At 44.8% G+C, this 19237-nt stretch overlaps 1 protein-coding gene across 1 annotated transcript in view; it reads left to right on the top strand.

Moving 5' to 3' along the window:
- The window catches only part of LOC311367686 (netrin receptor UNC5D-like), a gene marked incomplete at both ends in the record, with an annotated part of 133825 nt that overhangs the window by 29798 nt on the left and 84790 nt on the right, over positions 1-19237 (top strand). The window lies entirely within an intron of this gene.

Here is a 19237-nt window from a genome sequence, read left to right on the forward strand (position 1 = left end):
CAGTACATCCGTCAGCTCCTTAATGGTTTCTCTCCCGGCCGCTTCATGGCTGCAGCTGCATCAGAACGGGGCTGAGCGTCATGTTAATCCTCACAGGGTCTCCAGAGGCTGAGCCGGGTCCTACCGGGCCGTCGTATTAGAAGAGACAAATCTGGGGAAACGACAGAACAAGACATATACAGCCTCAATGTCCACACTGGACACTGCGGTTGCTAAGGATTTCCTGTTAGGTTTTAAAAGCTTTTAAAAGCATTAGCAGGCGTTAACCTATTTAAACAATTGGTGTGGATTATGAGGTACAATTCTTTTGAATCTTTTAATAAATATAATTTAGCAATTCCATAACGGCAGTATTTGATTGTGTGAAAGATAGATTGGACACTAATATGGCAGATACAGTCACTATATGAGTATGCTATGAATAACTTCAACAGAACATTTCAATGGAGCCATTCTGTTGTTAATTTTGACGCTTTTGGCCAATCCTGGAGTCTGAGTCTGTCTTGAAGAAAGTTTGTGAGAAAGCAAACCAAAGAAAATCCAAACTGTCAACCTAATATTAAATGCTGCTCGCTGACGTCCCTGTCAAAAATGTGTGAAAATACGATGTGACACTTGAAAACAGCAATAGGTAAAAAATAAAAGTGTTAGGTCTGTTTAGTGCTTGTCTACTCCAGTGTACAGTTTGTGTGTGTGTGTGTGTGTGTGTGTGTGTGTGTGTGTGTGTGTGTGTGTGTGTGTTCGCCAGAAGTCGGCATCAAACGCCATCGATTTTTACAGCAACACGAAAATGCAGGAACAACAAATAGCAGAGGGGGGATGTTGATTGGTATATGAGGTATGATAATTAGCAAGAATACGTTCAAACACGTAACAATTATAAAACACGTCTTCTATGTGTCCCATCAGCAGTCCTCGGTGAAAAAACATGTGCAGGAAAGCAAACGTCTTGCGTTGTGACACCTCAGTGTCTGTGGCTTTGATATTCATGAGGTGGTTAGAGACCAGCTGACCAGCAGAGAATCAACTCCAAGTCAGCAACTTCCATTGCTCATCCTCGTTATAAATAAAAAGCTCAACCCCAAAAAGATTATTGGTAATGGAGACGAGGAGAGAGAGGAGGAGAGAGGGCGGCTCGCATCGCTCCCCCAGAGAGAGAAAGTTTACATAATGGATGGATGGGATTTAGCTGTGGAACCAAAATATACAACTTTACATACAAGATGGACTCAAAGTTGGAGACATATGGGGGTTTGAGATCATGCTGTTTGTTTTGTCCGCATGCCTGCGTGTGTGTGTGTGTTTTTATGTTTCGGTGTGTGTGTGTGTGTGTGTGTCTTAGTCAGCACCACCGTGGCGAGGACACAACCAGGTCACGCCGACACATGTCTCATCCAGCTTCCAGCGGCCCCACAGGATTAATTGAACAAGCTGTCCGAGCGCTCGTGGGGTAAACGGGCTCTTGGTAATACCGGCCAGGACACAGTCTCCCCGTGACTCATGTCGGCAGTGGTAAACCGACTTATTTTTGAAAAATGTTCCTGAATTGCCACGGCCCCCATCTCCCTCCTCTCCCATTTAAAACACGTCTGTTTCACAAATGAACGTCAGGAAACGCCAGAGCAGAACGGAGGGAAGGAGGGAGGGAGGGAGGGGAGGAGGGAGGACGGAGGAAGGTTTAGGGTTAGGGATTAACTTCTAGATATTGTTCCTAAGCAGACAGCTGAAGGACGCCTACTTTCAAAGTAAAAGTTGAAAGCCCACGCAGAGAAAAAACTAAACGAAAACAGAATCCCTTTTCCCGTTTTGTCTTCATTTTGCCGTTTTTACGGCGCGTCCCGACAGCCCCGGAGCGATTCATCCACAGGTAGACGACGAAGAGGAGAGCAGACAGGGACTGGCCTCCACTCGTCATCATCAAGCCCCATGACTGTTTCTCTTTCTCATTTAGGTTCATTAACACCGCCGCAGCCATGACGCAGAGTAATGACCTCATCAATCTGAGTGAAGTCCCTGCACTCGCCAGACAATACTCCACCTATTCTGTTTGTGTGTGTGTGTGTGTGTGTGTGTGTGTGTGTGTGTGTGTGTGTGTGTGTGTGTGTGTGTGTGTGTGTGTGTGTGTGGAGGGGGGTTTATTGTTTGGCTGCCATCTTGAGTTGAGTTACGTATCACTTAAGGTTCTTACAGTCATGCTGAGCTGCCTTATGGAGGCTGTTTTATTGACTTAAGTGTCATTTTGTTTCTCTGCCGCCGCTGTTGTGGTGGTCGGTGATAGCTGGTGGGAGGAGGGGGGGGCTGTGAGTGAAGTGTGAGTGAAGTGCTGCAGTCTCCAATCTGTGCTTAAAGACATTTAAGCAACATGCCATTTGTTAACCTGGTCGTTGAGATCACACGCACACACACCCACGAGAACGCAATTGATTACACACGCACACATGAGCATGCATGTTGTGGTGTGTGTGTGTGTGTGTGTGTGTGTGTGTGTGTGTGTGTGTGTGTGTGTGTGTGTGTGTGTGTGTGTGTGTGTGTGTGTGTGTGTGAGGAGCAGGCGTTGCATGTGTCAGATCATCACTGCTCATCTGTTATTGTTTTAATAGAGCCATAATGCAGGGTGCAGAGAGTAGTCATGCACCCAGGGGTGGTAGCATGCATTTCAATGCACAGACCTAACAAACTGACAGACTCATTGAATGTTAGGCTGAGTGGTTTTCCAGAACTACTCTCTCTCACACACACACACACACAGACACACATGTGCACCATGGGAGAGGATGAAGAAGTAGAGTGAGATGGAAAGGTGATAAAAGTATCCAAAAAAGTCTGAGAAGTTTGTGAAATATGTAAGAGAGAGAGAGTGAAAGAGAGAGAGAGAGAGATGTTCTCGGGGGCGGGTGAGAGGATCATTCTATTAAAACCCCCCATCACTAGCACCCAAAAACAGCCCAGAGCCCCTTTCAGTCCAATAAAAATTTCCCCCCAACCTTGAGTTTGTATCCAGACCAAATCGAAAGGGTGCGATCTCCAACATGCGAAGCAACCCCTGATAATGCTGTCCTGCCCCCTGCAAGGTGGCAGTCCGCCGTCGCCCTGGCGGTCGCGTGGACACTGACTAAAGATTAAAGCCGGACCCTAATCTGTCCCTTTCATCCTCACCACCGCAGCACAGCCGCCCCCGGCCCACCTCATCCATCACAGGCTTATGGGTCCAGTTTAGCACAAGGCTTTTCCTGTGTGGTAACAACCTCTCTCCAGGCTGTGTCTGTTTGGACTACTAATACTGGAGAGGCAGGGGCCCCGTCACCATGGACACTGTACATCGGCCCCCCACCACCAGAAACCAACACGGTAACGTGGTTACAATCAGGGTGCCTTCATTCACCGTTCATTAATGTTAGTCGCGGCAGTAACACGTGTTAACTGACGTTATGAAACAGTTAACTCATGGTCTGATGTTTATGTACTAATGGTGTTCAATTTAGCGACGGTGATGGTGTTCATGTTTACTAAGGAATTAATTTATACCTTATTTAATAAGGTAAGGGTTATCCCTAACCCTTATCCTATCCCTAACCCACTAACACTTACCTTAGAGCCAACCCTAACCAGAACCTCTTTTCCTGTTGCAGTATAATGATGCCTATTAGTGCATTAACTGTGTTTAAAAATGACCATTATGAAAGGTAATGTTTCACAAATGGCACAATGGAAGAACTGTGTGGAATAGCTGATGAGGCATTGGTCGGGGTACCTCCATGTTTCCTTTAGCTTGTCCGCCTGCAGTTTTCTATTCAAATGTGAGTTCTTCTTTATGACTCCACAGTTTCCTTTGTAGCGACGCCCGGCCTTTGTGAGTTGTTTTTTTTTCTCCTCGGATAACGCTGTTCTTTAAGCTTAAATGAACCTTTCCTGTTTCATCCAGAGCGGCAGAGAAGAGGGGCTCCACTACCTGAGTGGTAACATACAGTCAGAGTGGAGGACATGCCTTTCAAAGTCCTACTAGGCGCCACAGTGTGTGTGTGTGTGTGTGTGTGTGTGTGTGTGTGTGTGTGTGTGTGTGTGTGTGTGTGTGTGTGTGTGTGTGTGTGTGTGTGTGTGTGTGTGTGTGTGTGTGTGTGTGTGGATGGACCTTGTTCCCTGGTCGTCTCTGAAGCCTTTACTTTCCCAGTGTGTCTCTGGTTGCTGGCAGATCTGCTCACTTTTATGCCTTTGCCCTGGGTCCCTTCTGAGGGAGTGTGTGTGTGTGTGTGTGTGTGTGTGTGTGTGTGTGTGTGTGTGCGTACTGTTGGGGAAGGCGATTCCTTTGTCACAGTGTGGTAGGCTCATTAGGACTTCACGTCACTGTATGAACAGTAGTCTGTCTCAAGTGTGTATGTGGGTGTGTGCTTTGATGTGTGTGGATTTTTGAGGTTGCCTTTTGTGTTTTCAGATCTGGGTACGTTTGAAAGCCACATCTCACTGTGTGTGTGTGTGTGTGTGTATGTATGCATGCCCGCGTTTCAGCCTGCACACGTATGTGTGCGCATGCATTCCCATGTGTGTGTGTGCACTGTATTTCCCCCCGTATATGAGTACATCACATCTGCTTGAATCTGTGTGTTGGCGTCTAGGAGAGAGAGAGCGAGGGAGAGAGACTATCCCGGGCTAAAGGATTGTACTCTCTAGCATGTTGACAGTGAGCCTGACACTTCATTAATCTAACCAAATCCCCCCAAAGTTACTTGAGTGTGGATTCTATTTTCACATTTCCTATTAGTTCCTCTGTGTGGATTAAGTAGTGCAGTTCACCAGTGAGGGGCCAGCATCAGCCCGGCTAGGGGCCGGCGAGGGCCCGCCACGTATAATTGTCTTGTAATGGATTTAGGGGTCCTGCTTGCATCAGTTATAGGGATAGATCTGAACGGGGAAGAGACTGCCTCTTTTCTCTTTTTTGTCGTCATGCGGCACATGTTGTGGCCTGGCCTGGGGAGTTTGTATATATATATATATTCATGGATATATATCGATGTAGTTATTTTAATAGATTTTCTTTCTGGGGGAGTTACACTAGCTACACTAACTATGAATGAACGCCTGCAGGTATTTGGCAACAACATCCTCTAACAAGGTTTTTTAAAAGCAAAATCTATTGTTCTCGGGAAAACAAGCACTCAATTATAATATTTGGTGTTTGTGTGTGTGTGTGTGTGTGTTGTGGTCCTCATCGTGGCTTGCCCTGCAGTGTGTGATTATGACACATGGGGGTTTTTAGAAGTACATCCACTCTGTTTCCATTGGTGGGTCTGGTTCTTATTCTGTGGGATTGCAGCATCGCTGGCTGGGGCCCGTGATGCTGGAGGTGTCAAGACAGCTTTAGGGGCCCCTGTAGCCTCTGGGGGCCAGGGGAGAACTCCTGATTCACATTCTCTCTCTGTTTCTCTGCTATTCTGATCTCTCTCTATCTCTTACTTTCAGTCTATCTCTCACTCTCTGTCTCTTTGTCTCTCTCTTACCGTCTTTAGAACTCTGCGTCTCTGTCTCTTTCTACCTCTGTCTCTTTCTTTCTCTCTCTCTCTCTCTCTCTCGCTCTCTCTCTCTCTCTCGCTCTCTCTCTCTCTCTCTCTCTCTCTCTCTCTCTCTCTCTCTGTCTCTGTCACTGTCTCTCTCTGTTTCTCTGCTTTCCTTTTTCTGTTTCTCTCAGTGTCTGCTTCTGCCTATCTATCTCTCTCTCGCTCTCGCTCTCTCTCTTTCTCTCTTTCTCTCTCACACTTTCTCCCGCCTTCCCCCTTCCCATTACCATACTGTAACCTCGTATTCTCCCAACCCTCCCCACTTCTCTCTCACCCTTGCATGAGTTGTCCATCTTAAGGAAACAGTTATATGATGTTGGAGGAGATTAACACTGGCAGGACCCCGTGTGCTGTAAAGGAGATGTTTACTGTGCCTCGTAGATCCTTGTAGAGTTTTAATGTCGCCATCAATTCCCTCATCTAATCTAAGACAAAGGATAATAGCAAAATCCAATTAACAGATGTACCCAACAGATGCAGCTGACAAATGGGCCTCATAGGAGGAATTAAAGACAAGGGGAGGTGTGCAACATCCGAGAGCAAGGGAGGAATCTTTGTTTCAGTTACTTGTTTTGGATTGTTTTTCAAATTGTTCCTCAAAAAACATCTCATCATCATTTTTTATTCTTCTTGTTGTGTTCTTCTTGTTCTCGCTCCGGGAACTATTAACTGGCTTAGTTAACAGGAGGTAGCAGACCGGGGACTGTTAACTGGTGTACCAGCTAACAGGAAGTAGCAACCGGGGACTGGTAACTGGTGTACCAGCTAACAGGAAGTAGCAACCGGGGACTGGTAACTGGTGTACCAGCTAACAGGAAGTAGCAACCGGGGACTGGTAACTGGTGTACCAGCTAACAGGAAGTAGCAACCGGGGACTGGTAACTGGTGTACCAGCTAACAGGAAGTAGCAGACTGTTAACTGGTGTAAGAGAATGAAATTCATGTTTAGGTAGAGCGGGAGAACACTGCAATTGATTCCGGTCTCCGAGCTGTTCGATTTCAGCTTATTTCTAAACTGTTCGCATAGACTCTGCGTTGTGTATTTTTTCCGTCGTAGTAGTAATTCTTGAAGTGGAAATCAAGGAAGGTTGGATCAGAGGGTCGAATAGATGGTTTATTCCAGGATGTAATACAGCAAGATACTTAGGTTGAATAATCTATAGTGTAAGTGGGTGAGGAGCAGTCTCCTGACGTGCTGTCGATCCCTCTTCTCACCGAACCAAAGGTTTGAGACGAGTATTATAGGAAAGACAACGTGAATAACAAAATAACCGATGCAGTCTCTCCCTTGATAAGGTATATGGCCCTGGCTATGCCCCAGACGACCGGGTTGGTTCGTCCTTGTTGGGACATAACAAATGGAGGGATGTTGGAAATAACACCTGGTATCAGTAAATCACTAAAAAACACCAACATTCTACAGAGCTTTAGTGGTGGTTTGGTTTACAGGGAATCTTCCATTCATTCGGTTTATGTGTATGGGGCAGGAGAGGGCGTGTGGTCAGGGCGTCTGACTCAGTTAAAGTACCGGGGTTCTGGCCCCAATGCAGCCGTCTCACTGTAGGCGTCCTTCAGCAGGACCGCTAACCCTCACCTGCTCAATGAAGACATGTCTCTAAACAGAAGGAAACGCTGTACATTACTCTGGAAGGAAGCATCCTCTAAATCAGTGTTTCTCAACCTTTTTTGAGCAAACGCCCCCCTTACCTTACCCTGATCCTCTGGCGCCCTCCCCCCCCCATTATTATTGTTGATTTTGTTTAAAAAAATAATAATTGCGACACCCGTGGGTAGGCTATATCCATTACCAACTCCACTCCAACTCGTGCTACATTGCTTGAATAAAAAACTTCTGTGCCGTTTTGGTTTCTTCTGGACAAGAAAATGTGTATTCAGAGTTTTATTAAAAGGTTTTATTATTGAGCTATTGAAGTTTAATACGTGACAGTGCTTGTGTACATTTGTATTGGTTATTGAACTGTTAACCCGCAAACTTGGGTTCAACGTGTGCACGAAAGACTTCCTTTGTCTACGTGACGTTGCCTAGCAACGCTGCGCATGTGCAGCCTTTATCCACTTCGTTCTGAGTTGGCGAGTAGCACGTTTAAGTTCGTGGCCAAATAGTAATTAAAGTAGTTTGTTACTATACAAGTTAAGCGCCTGTAACATCAGTGTTAAATGCGTATGTGACGGTTGGTGTGCGTACCTTATGAAAGTAAGTGTTTATCGGTTCGTAGACGTAATGAGCGACGTTGCAGTGGTCTACATGTAATGCGCAATTAGCATGCTAAGGGGAGTTAGCTTTATTCAGTCTTGTGTTGCCTTACTGTGTAATATGGATGAGATTCATGTTGCTTAGTGTAATGCCCCATCCAACCAGTGGAAGTCAGGGGAGGGCGAACTAGTTTCTGAAGCACCACGCTGCTGCGATGAGGTGGGTTTGTTTATCGGCGTTACTATGGCGATCATGACGGCACTGAGCATAAAGTAAAAAGTAGATGAGACGATAGAGGGGTTAGCACCGAAAATATTTGAAAACCATGTTTAAAAAGTAATAATGACCACTACTCAAGCAAAGTTGCCCCGTGTTCGTTCCCAGCGCCCCCCTAGGTTCTACGAACGCCCCCCAGGGGGCGCTGCCGCCCCCGTTGAGAAACCCTGCTCTAAATGAACAGTGACTAGTAAACTCCTGTCCACCATTAGTCACCCCCGCCTAAATACTGTAAATACTATACTAATACTGTTAATACTATTCTAATACTGTAAATACTATACTAATAGTGTAAATTCCTGTAAATGTTGAACCTCCGTGCGTGGTAGGTGTGAAAAGCCTTCATACCGTCACACAAAGCATAACACAACAAACCACACACAGAAACACACACGCACACAGACACACAATCAAACACACAGACAGACAGAGACCCACACACAACAAAAACACAAATATATACAAACACTCACACAAATACGAACACACGCATACACACACATACTCACACGCATGCATGTGCACTCACAGCAATAGTGGTGACTCTGTACTGTACACTCACAGATCTATGTGCAGGCCTAATGGGCCTCATCACATTATCAGGGCTGAGGTCACTCTCTCTGTCTCCATGTCAACGTGTGGTTGACCATCGCTAATTATCTCTCATGATAAGATGCTCATTAAATGATGCTTGCTTACACACAATTAGAGGTCCTCTGCAGCAGCAGCTGAATGCCCTGCAGTCGGGGGGTGTGTGTGTGTGTGTGTGTGTGTGTGTGTGTGTGTGTGTGTGTGTGTGTGTGTGTGTGTGTCCATTGTTTTGTGTTTAATGTTGTGTAGATATTGTCTCCAATGCAGGGAAGACCTTTTCTAACAGTTCTTACAGTTTGTACTATGAGCAGTTGAACACACACGTGGTAAACCTGGTTTGGACGGTGGACCTTCAGCTCTCAACCTATTCACTCTTGCATTCAAACAGCATGTTGAAACTGGAATAGAGAAAATGAATCATCTTGTGTGGGAGGCATTAGCGCAGGGGGTAGAGCGGGTTGGCTGGTAACTGCAAGGTTGCTAGTTCGAGGTGTCCCTGAGCAAGGCACCTAACCCTAACTGCTCCCGATGAGCTGGCTGTCGCCTTGCATGGCTGACGATGCCGTCGGTGTGTGAAGGTGTGTATGAATGGGTGAATGTCAGGCAATATTGTAAAGCGCTTTGGGTGGCCACTGGTTACAAAAAATGAGCTATATAAATGCAGTCCATTTACCATCTTGTAAAAAAGATAACATTTAATAAAAAGTCATTTTCATTTAATAAAATTGAGGTGGGCAGATGCAACATGACTTTTCTTGCCCCATTAGGTCGCTGGTCATGTACATCCAATTACAAGTAAAATGTCCTTCATCAGTAGACAAGCCTGGAGGAAGAGCAAAATGAGGCTCACACACATTTCACGAGGCCTTTATTGCTTGTGGATAAACAGTTTTCTGAGGAATAAGTGAAAGATTCATGAATAAAGCCAACTAAGTTGGTGTTTTGTTATTGTAGTATTTGCTCATTCAAGTCTTGCTTTTGAGATTAAGCTGCATTTTATACTCAAATCAAGTTTAATAATTTGTTAAATGGCATTGATGGTAAAGCAATCCAAGGGAAATGTTCATACACAATATTGGCAGACGGTATTGTTTGTGCTTTTGTTTATGGCCTAGAGGGTGGAAGGAATTCTATTTTCCTCTGACTGTTTAACATTTTATTTATCTACACAATACATAGTTGTGTGTAGTACATGGCTTTGTGCCACATGCACAAACCCATTTAGATTAGCTAACAAGGTAAATGTTTCATTAGCTTTCAAACTCATTTTGTGCTGCCAGACCCATCATTTAATGAGCCTGTCTGATATTCTGCAGAAACCTTTGGAACCTTTTGGAACCTTTGGAACCTCAGAAATCCTCAGGCAGCAAAACAACAAACACTAAACTCTCCATAGTGCAATTGTACTTTTTAAAGTATAGCGCATCCAACTTTTAGCACTGAATTTATTGTAATAAAAGGTAATTTCAAAAATATCTCATGAATGCCTGTAGGTCTTTGGCAACAACATTCTCTCACCTTGGGATTTGTAAGAACAAAATCGATTGATCTCAGAAAAACAACTGATATATAAATTATATGAAGGACATTTTATGTAACAATGAAGGACATTTTTAGTTTATGATTATAATGTAGTTTCCATTGTGGTTTCCTTGCCATGTGTAATTATTAAAGACATACTGTGGATCAGACATTCATTTCATTTCATTTGGTGCTCCTGATTCCTGGGCCCAGACTGGTGGATCAGCGGTGGCTCAACCTGCCAAGCCAGCTGGAAGTCATTTAAAATCCTGCAGCAGTGAATAATCCATTAGTCAGAAACTACCTTTGGACCTGCATTAGCTAAAGCTGGTCCTGCACAACCTCACTCCACTCCTCACTCCAACCTCTCTCTCCCCCCCCTCTCTCTCTCTCCCCCTCTCCCTCTCTCTCTCGCTCTCTCCCGCTCTCTCTCTCGCTCTCTCTTGCTCTCTTTCGCTCTATCTCTCTGTCTCTGTCTGTCTCCCTCTCTCTCTCTCTCTCTCTCACCTTCTTTGTCTCTTAGTTAAACACACACACAGACACACACACACACACATCAAATCCAAAGAACCTCTTGCTTCTCAATGTATTCCTTGCGCTCGTCATTTCTCCCGACAGCCCCTCTCCTCCCCCGGCTCCGCCCATGTGACCCCGTCACGTCTCCATGTTACCGCTAATGTGAACGCTCTCTCCCCACGCACCTCCTTCCCTCCCCATGCATCTATGACCTCCTCCACCTCCTCCTCTCCCACCTCCACCTCCTCCTCCTCCACCTCCTCCTCCATCTCCTCCACCTCCTCCTCCATCGCCACCTCCTCCTCCTCCCCCTCCACCTCCTCCTCCTCCTCTCCCCCTCCTCCTCTCCCACCTCCACCTCCTCCTCCTCCTCCTCCCCCTCCACCTCCTCCTCCTCCTCCCCCTCCTCCTCTCCCTCCTCCACCTCCCCCTCCTCCTCCTCCTCCCCCTCCTGACCCCCGGCTCCTCCCCGGTGTGTGGCGGTGCCTCCTGAGAGTCGAGGGGTTTCTTCAGCGTCGGAGTGACGGTGATTAACATCTGATCAGACGTGATGGACGATCAGACCTCATCTCATTATGAAGAGCTCAGCTCCGCCTCATCAGCACCGCGCAGACCAGCTCCTCCTGTTGAGTCCTCCTGGCCTTTGTACAGTGAGGGTGTTTGTGTGTGTGTGTGTGTGTGTGTGTGTGTGTTTTTTTTGCCTGTGTGTGTGTGTGTGTGTATGTATGTTTTTGTGTGTGCGTGTGTCTATATGTTTCTGTATATGTGTATGTTTCTGTGTGTGTGTGTGTGTGTGTGTGCACATATCCAGGCCGCGCCACAGAGTGCGGAGTGGGGCCATTTTTATTATGTTTTAGTGCGCTAGCATTAGCATAGCCGCGGGCCGCGCTCGCTAGCTCTTCTGACGCTCTGGACATTAGTTTTGTTTGTTGTCTGACAGGTGCATCCATCAGGGAGACTAACGTCTGGTTTTCTGGCCAGCGGTTGGAGGAGTTGCTGACGTGGCGCTAATCCCGCAGCAGGTGGGATCGATGGCGGCGCGCTTTAGACTCGGCCCGCGGAGCCGCCAGTCGGGGCCGCCGTTATCCAAGGGCCATCACGGCCGATTGCAGAGAAGGTCTTTATGTTTTCATGTATTACGTATTACATATTACACGTATTTTTTCAATTTATATTTTACACAAAGTACAGAGACAGCGTTGTCTTCCTGCTAATTATAGCTGTCAGTTAGCTATTCTTAAGAGGCTCTTTGCTCTTAACCAAATTGTGCCATCGCGGCATAATGGAACACACAATGAAGGCGTGACAGGCTATCGGAGGGAGCTAGCAAGCATCATTTGTTTTGTTTTGTTTTTGTTTTTGTTTTTTCTGTCCGGTGGGGAAGTTTATCTGAATGACTGATGGAGGTGGCCTTGATCCCCCCCCCCTCCCCCCCCCGATCTCTCTCTCTAGCCATAAATCAGCTGTCATTTCTCTCTCTCTCTCTCTCTCTCTCTCTCTCGCTCTCTCTCTCTCTCCCCCCCCCCCCCCCCCCTCTGTGGGTACAACCATCAGCCCTTCACTGGCCCAGAACACGCATATTTACCCTGGTAAATGGCAACCCCTCCTCAGTAAACACACGCTGTGTGTGGCTGTGGCTGTGTGTGTGTTTTTGAACTGAACATCGGCCCGCCACGATGGATGACTGTCTGCTGTATGTTCCCACATTCCCGCCGTAATGTGCTGGCCCCGCTGCAGCCCTCTCTCCACCGGCGCCGTCGACGGCGAGGCTCTCTGAGAGGAGCGGGCGGTCAGGGGGACGAGGAACAGCAGAATGTGGTTCAGTCGGGACAAACACTTTGTCCTCGCTTGTCTCTTGTCTCTTGTGTGCCTCTGATAAACGCTGGGCTCGCATTAAGCTGCCAAGCGTTTAGGTTTTTTATATTTCTTGTAGTATTATTATATTTATGTGTTGCAGGGGGGAGACATCTCTCAAGTCAACTGAAATGAGCCTGAGGTTTTATTGAGAGGGGCCGGGCGCGTGGTGATTCACAGAGCGAGTCGCTCCACTGGACAGACACTGTGTCCGTCCAGCAGGACGCTAGGACGAGGAGAGGGACGTATGTTCTGCTGTTGATTCATGTTATGGTCCTCTCAAGAGAGAGACCCACCCACACACACTCTAAAGACACTGTTTATCTAAGAATGTCAAAACACAGAGCACCTATCAAGCAAACATGCAGAGAATATACATCAACGTTACCATTCTATCAACTAAACACTAAGTGGTAACTCTTACAATAGGGGTACAACATTAATTAACATTAGTTCATGCAGTAACAACCATTTACTAACAATCAACGTACAGTTAATGAATTAAATTAAGATAACTAATGATCACTAGATCATTAATCATTAATTAACACTAGTTAATGCAGTAATAAGCTTTATTGTATAGCATTAGCATTGGGTTTAGGTTTAAGGATAGGGTTAGTGGATTCAGGTTAGGGTTAACCCTTATCCTAACCCCTTTAAATGATGTATAAATATATACCTTAGTTGACGTCAACACCATTAGAACATGATTAATAAACCAAGAATGAGCTGTTATTTAGATTTTAGTTAATAACTAATTGTACCCTATACTGTACTCTAAATAAGTGTAACCCTGACTATGGTCATTTCAAACCCCCCCCACACCCCCCCCTCAGAAAACAGATTGAAATGTGCATCAGCAGGCTTTGAACGTTAAAAAGTGATTTCAAATTGGAAAACAACCCATTTATTTAGTATTGGTTGAACGTGTTGAGTGAAAAAATGATACCTGGATTTGATTGGAGAATGGGAGTGATATCACAGTCCAGTGGTCCAGAACGGAGGAGGGGGGGGCAGGCTCAATGTTATTGAATTTTAATCCAATGGGTGTGCTGCGATGCATCAGATACAGGTGGGCAGAGGCTCTGAGGCAAAAGATGAGGAAAAGATGTATGGAATCAGGTCTAATACCAGAATACATATTCTTGGCTACATGCTCTTCAGAGGCAAAGATAGTTTAGAAAATTAAAGTATTACTAATGAGAGCACATGTTCCGTCATGAGGAATAACGTAATGTCTGATCTGCTGTCTCTGTGAACACATGTTTTGTGTTCACTCGTTTTGGGTTGAACCAAAGTGCTACTGAGTGGTGCTGTTCTGCTCTTTTTGCTCTAAATTATTAATTAAAATAACTCTAACAGTGTTCTGTCCACTCCAACTGGCTGTGCAACTGTGTGACACGAACTAGCATAGCTCGGCTGGCCGGGTGACTTGAGTGGTAATCACTATCGATTAGCATTGACTGTGATACTGGCTACAGATACTAAACTAGCTTGTGGCTTAAAATGAACTGGGCACATCTGTAGTCAATGCTGATCGATTGTGATTTCAATAATGTTATCAATAGAATCACATCCTATAACGGATATTTTGTTTTTAGATCAACTTATGATCCTTTTTCATTGGACAAGCTCAGACTTCTATCCAAGGTCATAGGTCATGGAGGCCAATTTGTGCATCCTACATGGGAGCACGCTTCGGTTTCATCAGTTACATTTTAGTTCAAAGTCTTAGAGAAGTATTGCTGTAAGTGTGATATTATTTCTACCTTTGCTCTTTTAGCATATTATTTACATTGTGTATGTTTGCATTTTTGACTTCTGTCTGAAATCTAGATTACCTTTGTCTATCTTTCACAATCAAAAACCTGTTAGACAGGGTGATAGTTCAAAGTAAAAATATAAAGGCTTAAGCTCCATGTCTTGATTCAAACGTCCGAGAAATTTAAGCTACCATTCTTTTAAATCATTTTCACACATCTACGGGTTTTGTTTCGTGAAATGGAAACAAAGGTAAACCCCTCCTGTAAACGTTGGATTGAAAAGGGAGAATTTGTGTTTGTGACAGAATCCATATCAACGAAAAACTGTTTATATACCGTAGAGCAGAGCTCAGAAGAGCAGCGCAGCCAGCAGACACACAACACAAGCAAACCCAACATTTCTCTTTCAAGGATAAAACACACACACATACACACACACACACACACACCCACACACACACACACACACACACACACACTGGAGACATGTATAAGTCAGACTGTGTTTCTGTGCCAGCTCCATGCAGACATCAGCCATGACTCGGAGGGACTGGGCTCCAGAGTCTTTTTTTCCCTGGAGAGCCGTAACAAACGCACAGTGACAGGTTCAAGCCAGGCCGCGGGTCTGGGTCCGGCCCCGCTGGCCGCTGTAGGGGCCGGGGTTAGGGAGACTAGGAGGGAACTGCACTGTTGGACAGAGGGGATGCTGTTCACATTCGGTGAGCTAGGATTTCTCTGGATTATATTTTCCTAACCTTACAGTAAGCCTCAAAATGCAATCGTTTTGTTGTGCTTGACTCAAATAGCAATGTGGTTTCACACCCTGCCATCAAAGAGCACAGTTACGTTCACAGAGCAGAACCAGTTTTCATGTGTCATAATCTTCAACCTCCTTCTTGTTATTAGCTTTTTGATTACACAGGAATATTTTTGTACCGTGTACCTTATCTAGGAAGACGCCTGCAGCAGGCTTGTCAGAGTGGGTTTTAAATCATTGTTTATCCCATCCCATATGCCTGGTGATGGGATATGATGTTACTTGACCCGATCCAGATGCTTTTATCCAAAGTGACTTCCAGTCAATTTCAGGTGCCTGTCAGTAAGGATCAAGTAGGGTTCAGACCTATTGCTTATGGAGGCTGACTGGCAGACTGCAGACAATGGCGTTTGAACTGAGAACCTTTTACCATGAACTCAAAGAAGCACCTATCCTGCTTTATTACATACTGCTTTATTGAATGATCAAGCAGCATTCCTGCTTTTTTGAATACTCAATTCTACAATTAAGGCATTCAGTTATTTTTGCAACTGCCACACTATTGTTAGGCTATGTTTTCTTCTTCAGACTAATTTGCCGTCACTCTCAGCTCCGAGATCTTTCAAAATATCAATCCCACGTGTTATAAGCCAGATAATGTACAGCAGTCATTATTGGGAAATTCTGATTACAATTGTGATATACCAGTAAACTGATCACCAATGATACCAGTGTTCAAATACAGGCTGAAAGCTGTAATCTGATGACACAAACATGTTGTTGGACCCATGGGGGGCCTAGTCAATATAGAATGGGAGAAGGAAGAAAAGATGAGGGAGAGGGATGGAGAGAGATAGGAAGGGAGAGAGTTTAGTACAGCTGGAAAGAAAGGCCCAAAAAGGAGTGTGGGAGAAAGAGTGAGTGGTGATGAATGGCAAATCAGCTCCTTTATAAAACGCTGCTTTTAGTGTTCAATCAGTGGAGCCCAGATTGGCAATTTTCCTCAGGCACGAGAGAGAGAGAGAGAGAGAGAGAGAGAGAGAGAGAGAGAGAGAGAGAGAGAGAGAGAGAGAGAGAGAGAGAGAGAGAGAGAGAGAGAGAGAGAGAGAGAGAGAGAGAGAGAGAGAGAGAGAGAAAAAACAAGAGGAAGCGGGAGGTCTTTCTGCTGCGCGCCCACCGCTAACACCTGACGGCGGCGCTAGCCGCGCACGTCGTACAACACATCGAGGTGGGCGTGTCAAGGGGACGGGGGGGGCGGGGGGAGACCCCTGGGTGCCCTCTGCCAGGGTGCCAAGCGGCAGGGGGGAGGGGGGGAGGAGGGGGGAGACAGAAGGGGGAGCAGGAGAACGGCAGTCACTGCAGCGTGTGATTGGTTGGGTCACAAGCGCCGCCGTTACCCACACTGTGTTTTGCGCTGAACTGCGGTGAGCGCGTGCGGTGATGCTCAGTTATTTATAGCGTCAGCCTTTTCTTTAACCTGCAACATGAATAGGTTGGTGTTTTTTATTGACAGCATGGAGGTGGAGGAGCTAATAAACATCTATAGTGGCGTGTGTGTGTGTGGGTGTATATCTGCGTGAGTGTGTGATGTGTGTTTGTTTGTACTTTTTTTTTGTACTGTTCATGTGTGTGTGCAACGCTGTACGTGTGTATGCATCTGTGTGTCTGTGTTTTTGTGCAAACGGTTGACTTTGGAGCTAGTCATGCTCCCCTTAACTGACAGCGATACTCAGTTATACTACACTTCTTTGAAACAAACCATTCTGACCAACTGCTCTCTTTGTCTCGTGATAATTGCGGTCGTGTAAAAAACACTAAACTAAAATTGCCCATTACAAGGTGAACCGTGTGCAGGGTAAACACCGTCATACGTTGAGCCATGGCTCATTTAGCCCCGTCCTAATAAGACACTTGATCATAGTCTAGTGCTAGCATTTATGCTATTAATTCTGTTAGAATATCAATTCATTTATAGTGCCACTTTGAGTACACATACAAAGAGCGGCAGCAGAAGCCCTTAATTTGCTCCACAAATTGAGATGGAGTGCTACACAGCAGTCCACATTTCTAAATAGCTTTGTTCACTCACAAATAACAGCAATCAAAACCAACAGGCTAACGCAAACACACGCGAGTGAACACTCAGTCATATCCAAAGCTTCAACTGAAAACAGCTCCGACATTAGCCAAGTTGCACATTAGCTAAATGCTAAAACATCCAGTCGTGTCCCACCGTACACCGTAGAGTCGTCACGTAGGGATAATAATTGTTATACACAACAGAATTGTGCCGTTACAATTGGATTAAACTAAGTAGATATCCAACCGGTTAATGTGTTGCTTGGCAACATGTAATTTTTTAAGAACCCCAAATGCATTATCTATCTTGGGGGAGCCTTGTAAACGAGATCTTAATCTGATTCTTCTTATAGTCTCTCCTTAATTGATAGATGCACTTGTTTATAGCACTGCTCCATACAATAACAGCAAGCATGTTTTACCACATACCATATATTGTTGATAATCTGTCCCCTCGTATGGGGTCAGAACAGTCTCATTAATAATGAATGCACAGAGAAGGATTCACAAATGTATTTTGTGATTTATATATAAATTACTCTCTTCTCACAAATACATTTCAATGCACACACAAATGGATATCGGCATGTATAAATGTAAAATAAATCCATAAACAAAAATAAGTTTCACAAACACATTTCTGATCCACACACAAATGTGTCTTGTTTTAAATAAATGTAATATAAATCCATAAATATATGAATTAAAAAAATATTTGCAATTTTCATCAAAAATGTATTTGAATGTTGTTACATTTATATACAAACTGTTAAACTTGAATTTACAAGACGCTTTTCATTTGTGAACTTGCATTTGTGTGTGAACAGGGGGGTATTCCATCAAAGTCGCTAACGAAAGCGGCGATTAGTTGATTAAGCCTGGTTAGAACTAGCGCCAACTTCCACTTGAGGCTAAAGCCGTTCCATCAACGCAGTTCAGCCGCGCCTTGCTCAGGTTAGTTCAAACCAGGCTCACGTTATCCTGGATTATGCGCATTCACGAGATATGTAACCAGCCCAGAACCGTGAATGTCGAATCATGGATCAAATGTCCGAAAAGGACCGAGCGGGATCTTTTCCAGCGGCAAACAGAAGCTGCTTGTGGAGGTCTATGAGGAGTACACGCATATAATAACTCAAAAAGGGAACACCGTAACCATTAATAGAAACAGGGAGGCTGCCTGGCACAGAAATCAGCGATCTGTTGAATGCATAAGTAGTATTAAGCGTAACATATTTTAATTTAATATTGACCATGGATTTAAAAGCAGGGAGATAGTCTCGAGTTAACGTGTCGGACTTGTACCCGGTCGTCCGGGGTTCTATCCCCACGCAAGTAATAGTAATATAGGAAGGATTACTAGAGAAATCAAATAACTTTTCATGCCATTCATTTTCCATTTATTTGAATATTCTTAATTAGGGAATTAATAAAATTAATAAAGGGAATTACAAAATGAAGCCAACACCAAGAATACTACGCATTAGTCTGGACGCGAACTCGGGTTGCGCGTATCACAGAAAATGTGTTGAAAAAATAGCCACAGTAATAATAGATAGCAATTCATTGAATTATTTCATTTGCATCATTTCATCTTAGACCCTTAGTGAAAATATACGCTGTTTGTACTTCATATATGTACATTTATGACAAAATTGTGAGGACTAGGTTTGGCGGAATCTTCTGATGGTACAATTGTTGCTGACAGATGGATTTCTCTGAAACACCGCTCAAGTTAGCCTGACAGTTAACCTGCTCCCGACCAGGTTAGTTTGGTCGGATAAATTGCCATGGTTACTTAGCGGAAATTCCCTTAAGTGACGTTTATGGAACGCAACTCTAGCTGAAAGAAGCCCGGCTTTGCGTTTAGCTTGATGGTTATTTTGGTTGGATAAGTTGCCATGGTTACTTAGCGGAGATTCCCTTAAGCCACATTAATGGAACGCAACTCTAGCTGAAAGAAGCCAGGCTAAGCAAAATAAGCCCGGCTTTTTGTTTAGCTTGGTTGATGGAATACCCCCCAGGTCTGTATTTATATGTGGATTTTTGAGACTCCCCTGATACGGCTGGATTCACAAATGCATTTTTTTCAACAAGGAACTTTCTGTAGCCAATC

Source organism: Micromesistius poutassou (assembly GCF_964030765.1).
Source record: "Micromesistius poutassou genome assembly, chromosome: 22".
Lineage (NCBI taxonomy): Eukaryota > Metazoa > Chordata > Actinopteri > Gadiformes > Gadidae > Micromesistius > Micromesistius poutassou.